Below are 14694 nucleotides of genomic sequence, written 5' to 3'. Positions count from 1 at the left end.
TGATGTAGCTTAATGGTTATAGTAATGAACATAGAGGGGCTAGGAAATGAGAAAGTGAAAGAAGTAAACATTGAAACATAATGAAATATGAGAAGAGTGACAAAATTGAGATTAAAGGATTCCCTATTAAGGAGTAAAAGGAAGTTAATAGAATCAGATTAACAGAAAAGAACAAACAAGACAAAGAAGGAAAAAAACAGAACAATATAAAAAAGAAAACTACTAAAACAAAACAAAGCAAAACCCAAACCATAAAGAACTGATGTGGGGGAGAAATGAGTTTTTAAAAACTCCTCTGTGTTTTTGAATATGTATTTCCTTTCCAGGCTCTCCAGTCTTGGAATCCAGGAGATATGGGGGATAGACAGTGAATCACTGCTAAGACCTTTCTTGTTTCTACATTCACGTTGTTTTGTGTGTGGATACTGTATCCTGCCCTGCTTTTCTGGGCATGAACGGTCAGTGGTGTCTTCCTAAGGCTGTACTCACTCTGGAAGCTCTTACTCTCTCTATCTTTCTGCTTATCTCAAATCATGGTTGTCTTTGCCTAACTCTATGCCCTGTGAGTTTGTGAGGAGCCCCTCTGTCCTTATACCCTAGGCTGTGGCAGTCATCCAAGCTGAGGCATGACTTTGCTCACATTAGTGATGGAGAAAGCAAACAGATGACAAATCTCTGTGTCTGATGTGTAGGCAGTGGGCCAGGGGTCCAAGCGGATCACTGGACTTAATGGCAGCATGTTCACCGTCACCTGCCTCTGGAAGGCAGACACATCGGGCTTGACCTCTCACCACAGAGAGTGGGGCCCCCAGGCCCTCTCTGCTGAGCTTAAACTTTTCAGGGGAATCTGTGTCCACCCTACTTCTGTTCCGTGACTGTCTCCTGTGACAGTCTCCCACCCAATACTGTGGCAGGGCAACACAAGAAACCTGGGAGTATAGCTGCTCTGCAGTTACTTTGCAGCAACTCAGTCTCAAACAATTAATCCCTTCCCAAAATGCTCTTAATTTAACCCTCTCAGATTTGGTGGGTGCTGTACTGGGCCTCCTCCCCAACTGCAGCCTGCTTTGTGGAAGGAGTCACTTTCAGAGTAAAACTCTCACTGTTTTTATTGCTTCTAATAGCTGCTGGCTTCTCTTGGTGCCAGCACTGTAGGCTTGGTCTGCTATCTCTCCCTGGAGCCACCATCCTTCTCCTAGCTTATCCTATCTGTACAAGAAGCCCCCCATCCCCAGCCTTCTAGACTGCCTCGTTCCTTTCTTTGCATCTTCCTCCATCTTTCCAGCTTCATCTCAGTTTCTTGTCTTCCTGTCCGCTTGCTATCAATTATCAGAGATTCATCTCTCCTTCTCCTCACTGAATTATTGTCTTACAAGTGTCTTGACTCCAGGTCCTAGAGAGCCTGTACTTTGCTGCAGGTCTGTACTCTGCCATCTTACCTTCCTCTCTGGTTTTGGGTTTTGATCTTTATGAACAGAGTTCTCACTTACATGCATATACTATGAGGCATTCCAGTGTGCATGCTATAAGGTAGGGTAATTGTTTGTGGTTGGTGACTGCGCTATATTATATTTCATTTGGTGTCCCTTGCCACTTGCCCAGTAAATGCTATATTGCCCTCCTTTCCCCAGTGAATTAAAAGTTCCACATAAGTTTTCAAAGTGTCATATAGAAACTGGCATTGAGTTAATTGAGAAACACTGATCAGGTATTGCAAACTTTATACCTAGATCAAGCCAGAAAACAATGCCTGGGTTTTAAATAATCTATTAACCTTTATTTTCATGTGATGTTTTATAAAATATGTTTGGATTGTAGTTAAAGTATCATCACGTAAATCATTCAATAACCCTCTTAATGTCTGTGGGAAATTTTCCATTAGATATCAGGATCTCGAGAAACTACAATTATCTTTAATAATTTTACCATTTGATCTTGGATTAGGTTATATTTCTTAATTCTGTGGCCAACTTGTAATGGTTATGAAGATGGAAATTATATACACACCCACACACACACATTTATGTTTTCTTCTGACTTCATATTATTTTTTTCTTTCCTGTTTTCTTTACTGAATTACTTAGTTGTGCAATCTTGAAGGAACCTTTATGTTATAAACATTAATGAGCAGTGCTATGCCCCATTACTTCTTCCTATGAAAATTTCAAATGTGTTCCACAAATAAACCATTCCCCTTATCTAATAATATTTTTCCATTCTTATTTCAGCATGAAAGACAAAGAGCATGCAATTCTACAAAAATCACTTTCTTGTCTTTGAAAATGGAAAAAAAAATCAACCAAACATTTATATAACTATAAATAAGAAAAATGCGAAAAGCAGTTTTACCCAAATCCTCATTTAGTTACACATTATCTTTCTGTTTTCTTCGAGACTTCATTCATATGCCATAAAATTTTATAAAGTTTTAAAAAATATAGTTTACTTCAGTTCCTTTTCTGGAATTAGGTAAAAGTACATTTACCCATGTATGGAGAGCATATACGTGCTGTCTTCCTGTCATTCAGCTTTTCATTCCCAGTGGATTATTTTTAAGTAATGCAGATACCTAGAATGACTTGATCAGAGGGGAGCACATTTTTAAGGACATTGCCTTGTGAGAGAGTTTTACGTTAACTATTGATAATGTGCTTCTTCAACTCTTTTCTGAAAATGGGATTCTTGAGCCCTCTGCTGGAAGCATTTAGTATTTGTATAAAGTACTAGGGTATTGGAGTTTTAAAATTCTAAGTGAAAAGATTTTTAAAACAGAAAGCAAACATATATGGTCTTGTGATTAATATCCAAATAAACAATTGGCCAAATAGAATTTTTACAAAATTTATATTGAATGTAGATATCCCATTGGAATATAGTAATGGTGAGAACATTCAAATGAAATAATCTGAATGGGTTATTGAATGTTGTTAATTTGTGACTACTTTATTTCTTTTGTATACTTCATTAAAAGTGTCCTTCAGTATTCTCTAAGTGAAATTCATTAATCTAGCAAATACTTAAGGAGCACCTCCTATATGTTAGGACTTCCTAGATATTAAGGATATATGGATGGAAAAAATGCATACTGAGTAGTTTTTCAGGGTGGGTCAAACTGTGATTGGAAATGCCAGATCAACACACCATTATAATTTTTAAAGAAGTTGGTGCCAGGGATCTGACTTATTTATGTGTGGAGCATAGAGAAATACTCCTATGCTGTAAAAGTTTTACATCTTCAGATGGAAAAATGAATAATTGACTTGCAATACTTTAGAGTGCACCTGAAAAGTAAGTGGTTAATCTGTAGTATACACTGAACAGAAAACAATAGCTATTTGTTCTATGGTAATTGAACAATAAAGCTCCTGAAAAACTGATGATAGCCATTCATCTCTATATTAGCATGTATGTCTCAGGGTAGAAATAAGGATTGTACAGCCCAAAATGTACAGACCATGACCTAAGAGGGATCCAAGCTTGATTAAAGACCATTACACCTTCAGAGAATTATTGCTAGAATATAACTACTCAGCATCAATTCTTGCTGATTGTTGCTGGAGAAATTCACTGTTTTTACTTCAAATCTGTGATCCTAAATCTCAGATGGTTACTCATCCTTGCCAGGTAATGCGAATCTGGTTTTGTAATAAGTTTGCTTTTTCTTCTTCCTATTGGGTTTCTCATTCCTTCTCCTCTTTTTCCCAAAGACTGCTCCCTAATGCCCTACCTCTGATACACATACCGTAAGGAAAACTCTCCTTCCATAGAGAAAATGGAAGCAGACAGGAAGATCTGCATTTCCGCACCATCAAATCCTCAAACTTCTCTGTTTCTGTGAACTTATTCTATGGCTTGCCATCTTTTACAGTGAAAGAGGTATTTCTGAGTGGTCAGAGGTTTTGCCTCCCTAATTAAGCTCTGATTTCATTCCGTCTCATCCTCTCAGACCTCTGTCCACTGAGGTTCACTTCTCTCTTCTCTACTGTATCATTGCCACAGCATATAAACATGCTGTATTGCGTATCTTTAAAAATCTTGTTCATATATAAATCCCTTTCTTGTTCTTATGTTCCTCTTTAGCTACCATTTATTTCTTTGTGTTGTTCACAGTGGAACTTATGAAAAATATTACACAAATTTATTTTTCCTCATTTGCACTCATCTTTGTCTTGTCTTTTACTTTTTCAGTCTTGAGACATCCATCCTCAGGGTTTCAGTGAAACTGTTCGTAACAGTCACAAATGTTGCCAAATCTAATTAAGCACTGTCATATATGACCTCTCGGCCTTCTTCATTATAGCCAACACACCTCTCCATGGAGGCTTTTTCTCCCTTGGTGTTATGGCTTGTGTCTAGATGTCTCTCCCACCAAAGCCTTGTGTAATTTTTTTCAAAGGTGGCTGAATCTGAAATGTGTGATGTGAGATGTGTGATGCTGGGATATGATTGCTAAACCACTACATGTGAGTGACTGTTTGGCACCATCCTAATCCTGGTAGTCTGGATGGAATAAGAGGAGCAGAAAGACACTGAGAAGTCCCCTTGTTGCTTTTGCTGTCTTCTACATGCATTGAGCTGTTTCTCCTCTGTGACGTCCCTCTGTATGTGCCACTCTGCCAGCCGATTTATGGACTGAAACCTCTACAAACTGTAAGTTAAATAAATCCTCTCCCCTTTAACTCAGGATGTCAGGTATTAAAAGTAACTAACACACGTGGCTTTCATGACCTCCTGGCCTGTTTTGTGTCCCCCTAGGCTACTTCCTATTATTTCTTTCCAACTGTCTTTCCTTGCCCCACCCTTAAACCTGATGCTTCAGGATTGACCTGTTTAGTCTAAATAGCTTCTGTTGTATATTCCAGATCCTGGTTATTTGGTGCAATGTAAGTATTTTGACTTCCAATCTCCACCTATACTGCAGACCAGAGATCAGCAACCCTTTTCTATGAGTTGCCAGATAATAAATAATTTAGGTTTTGCAGGCCATATAAAGTCTCTATCACAAGTACTTAATTGTGCTATTGTAACTTGAAAAACTGCCAGAGAGACAGATAAGAACCTACACTAAAATTTGAATTTTTACATGTAACAGAATGTTACTCTTTTACATTATTACTATTTAAAATATTATGTTATTCTTAAAAATTAACATCCCCAAATGAGATATTTAGGCTTATCATGAACTAATGCTGCTATAAACATCCACATTTTTGGATACACATTCATTTTTAACTTCATTGATTGTGGTGGATTAACTAATGGTCATCTTAGAATGCCCAGCTGAACTGAATCAGCATGGTCTGGGCATGGAAGATCCACCTGAGGATTGTTGTCAGTGGCATAAAAGAAGGACCTGGAGAGGAAGATCATTTTGCTATTGATTTTCTTGGAGAGACTTGCTGCAGCTAGTTTTCCTGATGTGAACATGGCTGTTTTCATTGGAAGGAGAAGCATGGGTCCTTGCTGTTGCTAGGGATGGCTGCTGTTCTCATCCAGGGAGCTCTGGTCTTCTCCTTGAGTGTTGCTTCCTGGCTCCAGTGCACATCCTTCAGTCTGGTACTACAGATCCCTCACCCCATCATCCCAGGCTTCCTAGCTTCCTAGAAGGCCTTAGAAGATTCTCAGTGCAGATCCTCAATACAGAATTGCATGGGACATTGCCTTTGGCTCTAGGCATTTAGCTGAACTTGGGTGGGACATTGCTGTGGAATCCAGGTCCGTGGCTGGATTCTTTGGGTCTCTAGTGTGTAAGACAGATCTCTTGTACTCCTATGCATTTGACTTTTTGGATGAATGTTGTGGAATAGTTCTGTGATTGTGTGTCCTATATTGGGTCTATTCCCATGAAAACCCTGCCTACAACACTGATTAAATGCCAAGGAGCATGATTTCTGTATCATGTTGTAAGAATATGCTTCATTTTGTAAGAAATTTCCAAATTGTCTTCTCAAGTGGCTGTGCCACTTTTCATTCCCATAAAGAGAGTTGCTGTTGCTCTACAGTCTACAAAATTCTGATGAAATAATGAACAAAATAAATGAAGAGATGGCCCATATTCATGGATAGGAAGATTCAGTATTGTCAAGATGTCATTTCTTTCCAGTTGAATCTGTACAGTAAAAAAAAAAAAAAAAAAACCCAAACAAAATTTCAGAAAAAACATTTTATGAATTTAAGAAATTGATCATACTGTTTCGACAGAGATGCAAAACGACCCAGAATAGACAACACAAGATAGAAGTGCAAAATTGGACTGACAATTCCTGACTTAAAGACTTCCTAAAAAGATGCAGTATTCAAGATGGTATGATAGTGGCAAAAAGTAGACAAATATATCAATGAAACAACATAGAGTCAAGATACATCTTTGACAAAGGAGCAGAGATAATACTATAGATAAAGATACTCTTTTCTGCAAATGGTACTAGTTTAACTAGACATCTACATGCAACACACTAAAACTAAAGAAACACATCTAATCATAGACTTTACACCTTCATGAAAATTAATTAAAAATACAGCTAATTATAAAACCTCAAACTAGAAAACTCCCAGAAGATAACATCAAAGAAAATCTAATGACTTTGGGTATGACAAAGACTATGTAAAGACACCACACACATGCAAGGAATAAGTGATAATCTGGACTTCACTAAAATTTAAACTTCTTCAGGACAAAAGGCAGTACCAAGAGAATGAGAAGGCAAATATACTAGAGAAAATACTATATGTACTACAGGAAATATTTGCCAAAAATGGACCTGATAAAGAAATATTGTCCCAAATACATTAATAATTTTGAAATCCTAGCAATTCAAAAATGAACAATCTGACTTTTAAAATGGGTTAATTTGGCCCTGAAATATATATCATCAAAGAAGATACACCTGCAGCAAGTAAGTATATAAAAGGATGCTCAATATCATTTTAGAGATGTACAAATTAAAATAACAATGACATACAACTATCCATATTAGCACCAGCACCAGCGTCCAAAACTGCTGGCAGGAATGCAGAGCAGCAGCAACTCCCCTTGCTGATGGGAATGAAAACTGGACACCTACTTGAGAAGGCGCTTTGGAAGTTTCATATAAAATTGAACACATTCTCATCGCATGCCAGGAATCACACTCCTTGATATTTAACCAGGGAAGCTAAACCTTCGATTTTCCCACCAAATCAGATACCTCATTCATTTTACTTTTGTGAGTTGCAGCATTCCGTCTGACCTGATCTCTAAGTACCCTGGCAAGAAGGACATTTGTTCATCTGGTTCATAACACATAGTTTGTCCATTTCTCAGCCTAGAAAGGTGCCTGGAACGTTAGGCTTAGAAAAGAAGTTTTTTTTGTTGTTGTTGTTGGTTTGGGTTTTTTTTTTTTTTTGAGATTATAAAAACTTCTTTCATCAAGGTTTTAACATTGAACAGATTTCTCAAATAAAATGGAAAGTTTCTAATACATCGAAACACACATCACCATACATATAGTAGCCTGCAGGGAAACACAAAACAGCAAGTTTACGCAGTCCCGTAAAAGCCACAGTTTGTACCTCAGATGCTGTTTCTGCCTGTTACGTGTGAGCTGCTGGGAGCAGCGCCCCATGGCTCTGGGGTGACACTGAGCGGAGGCTGAGCACGCAGGAACTAGCGTGGTGGTGGCTGAAATGGAGAAGCAAGGCAGTCACCAGCACATTCAGACAGTGTATGGAACATCCTTAAAATATCAAAGTGAGAAACGAGAAGGCAACACCATCGTATTAGCAGAAAGATGTTAGCGGGAAGGACAGCTGTGTAAGCTTGGGGCTGAAAGGCGGCTCGCCGGCTTCGTTTGTTTGGCTTCTTGGGCACTGGCCTTTGGAACAGCAAGACGTGAGGTTCTGCTTCATGGGATTATAAAATGGACCCATCCCTGACTCGGCTGAACACCAAGATTCCTCCACTCAGATTCAGACATCAAGTGGGTTTTAGGGACCTGCTTGGCTATATCCTTGGGCAGCATGACATGCCTGTATTCAAGCTCCTCATCGTTGTATTTGTCCGAATAATAAATTTGCTTGTGTGACATGTTCATTCTGCCTGTGGGCCTTCAGCCCCATGCCGCCAGCCTCCAAACAACTCACAAAAGATTATTGATAGAGTAAACTCTCTTGCATTCAGTTTCCTATCTGCCATATTAGCATCTTTACTTGCAAGGATGTCAAGCAGAAAAGGGGTTGAGAAATGACAGATAATGTAAATGAAATGCCCATGGAAGACTTTGAATATAGTAGGCAGTGTGTAAATACTACAAATAAAAGTAGAAGTTAGGGCCATTGTGAAGTAGATTTTTAAAATAAACTTGACAGCAGCAATAGTAGCTACATTTTTTTACCCTATGAAACATGCCAGGTATTATTTTAATCATTTTATCTGGTTTATCTCATTACACAAATTCTATGAAGATAGGTTGTCATCTCTTTGTTTTTAAGATGATGCTAAACACAGGTATGGCGATGACTTATGCAAGTTCCTATGATAGAATCTAGAGCGATACTTTTTCCACCACTCCTTATAAAGCAAATGCATCATGGGAAGGTACAGGATCCCAGTAATGAATGTAACTGTATTGTAGACCTAGATTGTACCAATAAACTCAAAAAAAGAAAAAAAATAAAGCAAATGCAGAAAATCCCCAAATGAACATGAAGTAATGAATGACTGTATTGTAGACCTAGATTGTACCAATAAACTCAAAAAAAGAAAAAAAATAAAGCAAATGCAGAAAATCCCCAAATGAACATGAAATTGTATACTAATGATATATGTTTTATATGAAGATTTATTTCTGTGAAATTATATATCACCAACATAGTGTTCCTTTAATATCCTGTGTCCAGTACTGTCTTAGCATTAATTACACCACAACCTAATAAGTCCATTTGGCTTCTTCTTTCTCCGCTCAAACATCTATCAGTGACACAATTAAGTAGGCCCTGTAAATGAACATTGGGATCAGCCCTATTTATTCTTTCAGAGAACTTCAGTCTTTTGATATCCATATTTTAGTTAATGTTTCCCCTTTGATCATTGAAGCATTACAAAAAAAATATGTTTTCACTGTGGAGAAGCCCAGGTTCACTAATAAAGCTCGGTGGAATGAAACTTACTATCTTCATCACACTTGAAAGAGCACTGGTTATAAAAGTAAGTTTTAATTATTAATTTGGCTTTTCTTTTAATCTGTAATGACCTTCATGTTTCATTATATTTTAATTGCTGAAACTGCTTCTTTTCTTAGAGTTAGAAGCTATCAAAAATGTGTTCTGCTTTTTCAAATAATTAGCCACATTTTAAGGTGATGTAAGCATATATAATTTATCTTTACCTTTTGTTAAATTATGTATTTTATTAATTTAAACATAATGAAGAAAACTATGTTAGAAAGAACTAGCTGACAGAACTATTAATCTCAGAGCTTTGAAATGCCAAAGTCATACTAATGAAGAAGGAAGCCAAAAGTAAAGGGAGTTTGCTCATAGGATATGAAAGGACTACAGCTTTTTTCATCTGAAGACTTGTTTGACACTTTTCTTCATCAAATCAGGTATCACCAACCACATAGTTCTACAGCATTCTGTGCCCACTATAATCTTAGCATTAATTCTACTACAGCTTAATATTTCTATTTGGATCATTTCTCCCCTCTCAACACAAGCACCTCGCTAAAGTATTTAATCTACCATTCTTCTGTTCTATAATGGTAAGGATACACATGCATTATTTTTAGGCCTCAAAACAGTCTTTTGAGGTAGATATTATCATAGAGATGAGAACACTATGGAGTTTTAATTTTTCCTAGCTCCTTTTGCCATCAAGAATAGGAGCCAAGATTGTCAGTAAGCATTTAATTTAATTCTGGCTTTAATTCACCAGAAAATGGTGGCATTTTGGAATCATGGGAGACTGATTCCAGCTGGGGGTCAGGATGAAGAAAGACCCTCTGTTTTTATAGGAAGTGGAGTTCAAGTTAGGTCTTGAAGAACAAGTCGGATTTTCACACATGGAGAATGAAGAAGCAAGGAGGTGGGAAAGCAAGATGATGAAAGAGGTATTGCCTTTGTGTGCAGAACAGTGAGCTGCTGATTTCATCTAAGGGACCAGAAAGTCTCAGAATTGGCAATAAGCATTTCAAAGCAGTCTGTGCCAACATCCATCATGAGGGTGTCTTGGTACAAAGACAGAATATTGAAGCACCTGATTTTTTGGAGAACAGACTTATAATCAGTATTGCTCAAGTAAAATACTTGGACAGAAATATTTATTATGTACATTTCACAATATAATAGAGAAACTTACAAAGTACGCAATCATTGTTTTTATCTTTACTTGCCTGATTTTTTTTTCTTAAAAATAAACTTAAGGTGTCAGTTGTAGAGGTGCAGTATGTGAATAATTTAGAAAATCCTTTTCCTTCCCTCATTGAGTTTATTGGTACATTTTAGGTGTACAGTACAGTTGCATTTATTATTGGGATCTTGTATCTTTACATGACAGGTCTTGGTTCTCATTTTTTCCCCTTGTCCCTGCCCTCCCTTCACCCCCTCCTCCCCCAGAAAATCCTTTGCTTTAAACACATGTGCCACCGTGTGGATAAATAGTCCTTATGGTTTTGAACTAAAAGCTAGACCAAGGGCTCTTTCTAGATTTTATGTTTCACATTGCATCTATGTTTCATGTTCCATCTATTCTCTTTTATAGAAAAACTTAATGTGAAAGGTTCTATGTGTCTTTAATATATTTTTTGTATATCACTCCTTTATTTTACTGATCTGGAAGAAAGATTTAGTGCAGCTATGCTCAGAATGAGTACTGGGCCCATGTGGCAAGGCCAAGCACCTGGAGCATGTTTCAGAAATCAGGCGCAGTGAAAGACACACTTGGACATGATCAGGAAGCATTTCCCTGCCACAAACAAAGCAAACACATTCTAAGATACACAGTAGAACTCACACTCCTGCCCCACAGAGGCCAATAATGTTATCTCATATTGGTGTGAAAAATAGCTTATTTTCTGGTGACCACACATTAAACCCCAGAAGGATTTTTTTTTTTTTTTTTACCAGGGATAGAACTCAGGATCTTGTGCTTGTGACATGCCTGGCCCAAGAAGGATTTTTATTTTAGTAATACACACACAATTTTCTTGTAAAAATAAATGTAACACATAAACTTAATTCAGGCTTAACCCCTACCTTCTGAAGCCAGCTCCTTTGGAGACAAGGAGAAAATAGTTATTGCAGATTACATTCATCTTCCACTCGAATGACCAGGGCCTCCAGCCAGTGACCTGACTACAGAAGAGTGAGGGGCTGCCTCTTAGGAAGACAACAGGCTCCTTGGCTTCTTTTTATGGGCCATGCCTAGGCATGGTTCCTCCCTGTTCCCCGCTCAGTCGGCTCCTCAGTAAAGGAAGCAGAAACACTAGGAAAAACTGGAATTATGACCTCCTGACTCTTCTGGATGAAAAGAGCCATCCTGGGTTTGGTCTGAAAATGTGTGCCCCTGAAGTGCTAGTCTGGCCAGATCCTGTGAAGGGAGTGGGCACAGGAAACAAAGTGTTACAATGCAAATAAGAGCAGCTGGTTCCCCTGTACAGCTGCAATGTAAGATGGCTGTAGATGTGATCAGTCTGGTGGCATAAGAAGGGCAGAGGAGTGGAAGGAGGAAAAGGGTGTTCTGTGGGGTCTTAGTCTGCCTGTTTACTTTCCCTTCTTGGGCAGCTACAGCATCTATGGCTTTAATCATGGTCTCTTCACCCCACGGAACTTCATGGGACTTGATGGGCTTTAAGTCCTTGTCTAACTCCTAGACAATAGATACCAGTTGGCAGGTGCAGCTCCATGGTGGCTTTTTCAGAGAGACCTCAGGTGCTTGACTGTGTGGGCTGCAGTCAGGACTTGTTTGCCCTCCTTGATCTGGGAAACAAGTTACTCACTCCAAAAGGACAGAGGTCTGGCAATAGTATCCTGCACTCTCACAGAAAGCAGGTGGTCTTGCTGTAAAGGGATGATTGGATTGCACTGAAGTGGTGGAATGTCACAGGAGCACCTCCAGATTGCATGTGCCTGTCCCCTTGTGCTTGGCAGCAGTTTGTTCTTTACTGAGGCCAAACAGATCCCCGTAATGTCACTCACCAAGGCCCCAAGTCCTCACCACTGGCAACTGTATGTGATCAGTAGGATCTAGCACTGTCCAGAGGGTCTGGGCTGATTTTTTGTTTGTTTGTTTGTTTGCTTGAGACAGAGTCTTGCTATGTAGTTCAGACTGGCCTTCAACTCACTGTGTATCCTAGGCTGGTCGCAAACTCATGGCGATCCTCCTGCCTCTGCCTCCCAAATGCTGCGATTATAGTCATGCACCACCACAACAACATGGCTCTGGGTTGCTCTTTTCTATACTGAGGTGAAACAGACATCAAGTTCAGAGCCAGCATTGCGTATCACCGGCTTGCTATTTTCACCTTCACATGGCCACCATGTTCATGGTAGCACTGTACCAGACCCTGAAAGCCTTCTCAGAGTTCCAGGTTCTTGCTATGCTAGATTAGCAATGCCTTACAGCTACCACTGCTGGGGGCTGGCAATGCAGCATCCCCTGGGGCTCGCTAAGATTCTGGTTGCAGCCCTTTCCCTGCTGTGCTTTCTCCCCCTTTGAATATCTTTTTATTTAAAAGTTATTTATACTTTTAAAAATTCAGTTTATTTCTTGACTTATAAGTTCAAAATTGTGATAATTGATAATTTGCCATTTTGTTATAATGCATTAAAAAAAGAATCCCAAAGAAATAATTACAGTATAAAAATGGAGAATGTGCTTACTGTTACTTCTAACCGAATGTTGATTTGCATGAGAGCTTGTGCTTACACACATGATTGTGTTCATGTGTACGCATGTATACATGTATTTAGTAAAGTGTACTTAGTTGTCTGGCCTTAACACATTCACAACAGTGCTGTAGTTGATATATCTCACTGCCAGGCAGCTTGAACCACTGGTGCTACAAGCATGACTGTCCCCTCGGGTGGCTTTTTGTTCATTTTATTAGTAAAAAGACTGATAAAAGTGATTGAATCCTTTTGCACCACCAGTGGTTCAAGCCCCTCAATGGGACAGTCATGTATGTATCTCTGGTGGTTCAAATTGGCAGGAACTGTGTTAATGTGTTCGAATCTTTCAACCTACTCCAACCCCAAATAAATCAAGTTTCCAAAAGCAAGCAATGGGAAGACAGCTTTGAAGGTACGCAATTTTCTGAAGATACCAACTCTTTCACAGGCAGAATAAAAGGTCACAAATGAGACTTGTCGTGGCTATTAAAGGCACCACACCATGCGCAGCCAACTTAGCAGCAGGGAGTGGACACCTGGTGAGTGGGACGATGAGCTGAAGAAGGGAGGGAGTGCATGGATGCCGTGGGTCTGTCTGTGGCCTGTGCTCCTCCCTGTCACACACAGGTCCACCCTCCCAGAGCCTGACCCATAGGGCTCACGTCATGCTCTGTGCAGAATCTCACCTCGGGTCTCACACCCTTCTCTCAGAAGTTTCTGGCCCCGTATAGTGCCTAGAGATATAGTGGAGACCAAGATCCAGTGTTTTTCCAATGTAAAGGGTTTTCATTAGGGACTGCAAATTCCGCTGTCTACCACCAACTCTGCTTAAATCGGTGACCAGGGGACGTGTTTGATTGAGTATTCAGGAGTGCTTCCTATAGTTGGAGCACATCATCAGCAGACTGAATTGCGCCTTCTGTTGCACTTGTGGTTATGATCCCTATTACTTTGTCGTGTCACCTAGAATCCCCATCACCACTGTCCTCAGCCAGTTCTATCCCCATTTGACCAAAATGAGCACATTTGGGGTGGGGGTCAGCTGAGGACCTCTTCTCAGTTCATGTGACCTTACCTACCAAGGGTGCCAGAAGGGTTATTGGGCCTGACCTAATAATGAGATTGTCACTTTCCCAATAGCAAATGTCCTCTTTCAAGCACACACCCTGTGCTCTGCCACCTGGAGGTCAGGTGCGGATGGATTATGGGCAGAAAATACTTTATATAAATGGCCCTGTAGATGACAGATATTCATTCCTTCACCTAAGCTTACTCCTTATTGCATTAAAACTTGTTTGCAAATCTAGAGATCCCATTTCTGCCTTCCTCCAACCAGGTGAGCTTCATTGAAAAATGAGAAATGCTCAGCCAACTTTGACTTTTCTAAGGCTTTTACCTTTAACACTGGATTCTACTCTTTAACACTGGTCTTATGCATCTTGCATTTTCTTGATCTTTGTCTTGACCACTATCTGTGCCTCTGAAGCAAGCTCTTCCAGATTGATGAGTGATTGGATATGTTAAGCACTTACATTAGCTCCCACTTCAACACTGTGCTGTCTGCTTTCAGGGGATATCCCTCCCTTCCTGCAAGTGGACCTCAGTTGACCAACTAAATCTTGGGGAGATTGAACCTTTGTCTTTATTCCTACCTTAGTGTAGATTCTCTGAGACTATACATTAGAAAAACTAGTCACCAAAGAGCAAAAGAGCTGAATTTAAAATATTACTACAAGTGGGGTTTGCAAATGCTGATTCTGTTTTCATGAGAACCAGCTGTTCTGGCTGAGTTTCTTTCTCCAAACCTTTGAAAGTACTTAGGGGTTT

The 14694-nt window shown here is 39.4% G+C and overlaps 1 protein-coding gene and 2 pseudogenes across 5 annotated transcripts in view; 1 reads left to right on the top strand and 2 right to left on the bottom strand.

The window, feature by feature from the left end:
• Positions 1–14694, top strand: part of Klhl32 (kelch like family member 32) — a 197727-nt gene that overhangs the window by 106128 nt on the left and 76905 nt on the right. The gene's annotated exons all lie outside the window — the stretch shown is intronic.
• On the bottom strand, positions 7646–8101 carry LOC104871484 (annotated as a pseudogene).
• LOC117286035 lies at positions 11462–13534 on the bottom strand (annotated as a pseudogene).

Source organism: Fukomys damarensis, unplaced genomic scaffold, assembly GCF_012274545.1.
Source record: "Fukomys damarensis isolate Sample0158 unplaced genomic scaffold, DMR_v1.0_HiC HiC_scaffold_14, whole genome shotgun sequence".
NCBI classification, from domain to species: Eukaryota; Metazoa; Chordata; class Mammalia; order Rodentia; family Bathyergidae; genus Fukomys; species Fukomys damarensis.
This window is presented reverse-complemented; position numbering and strand designations above follow the sequence as displayed.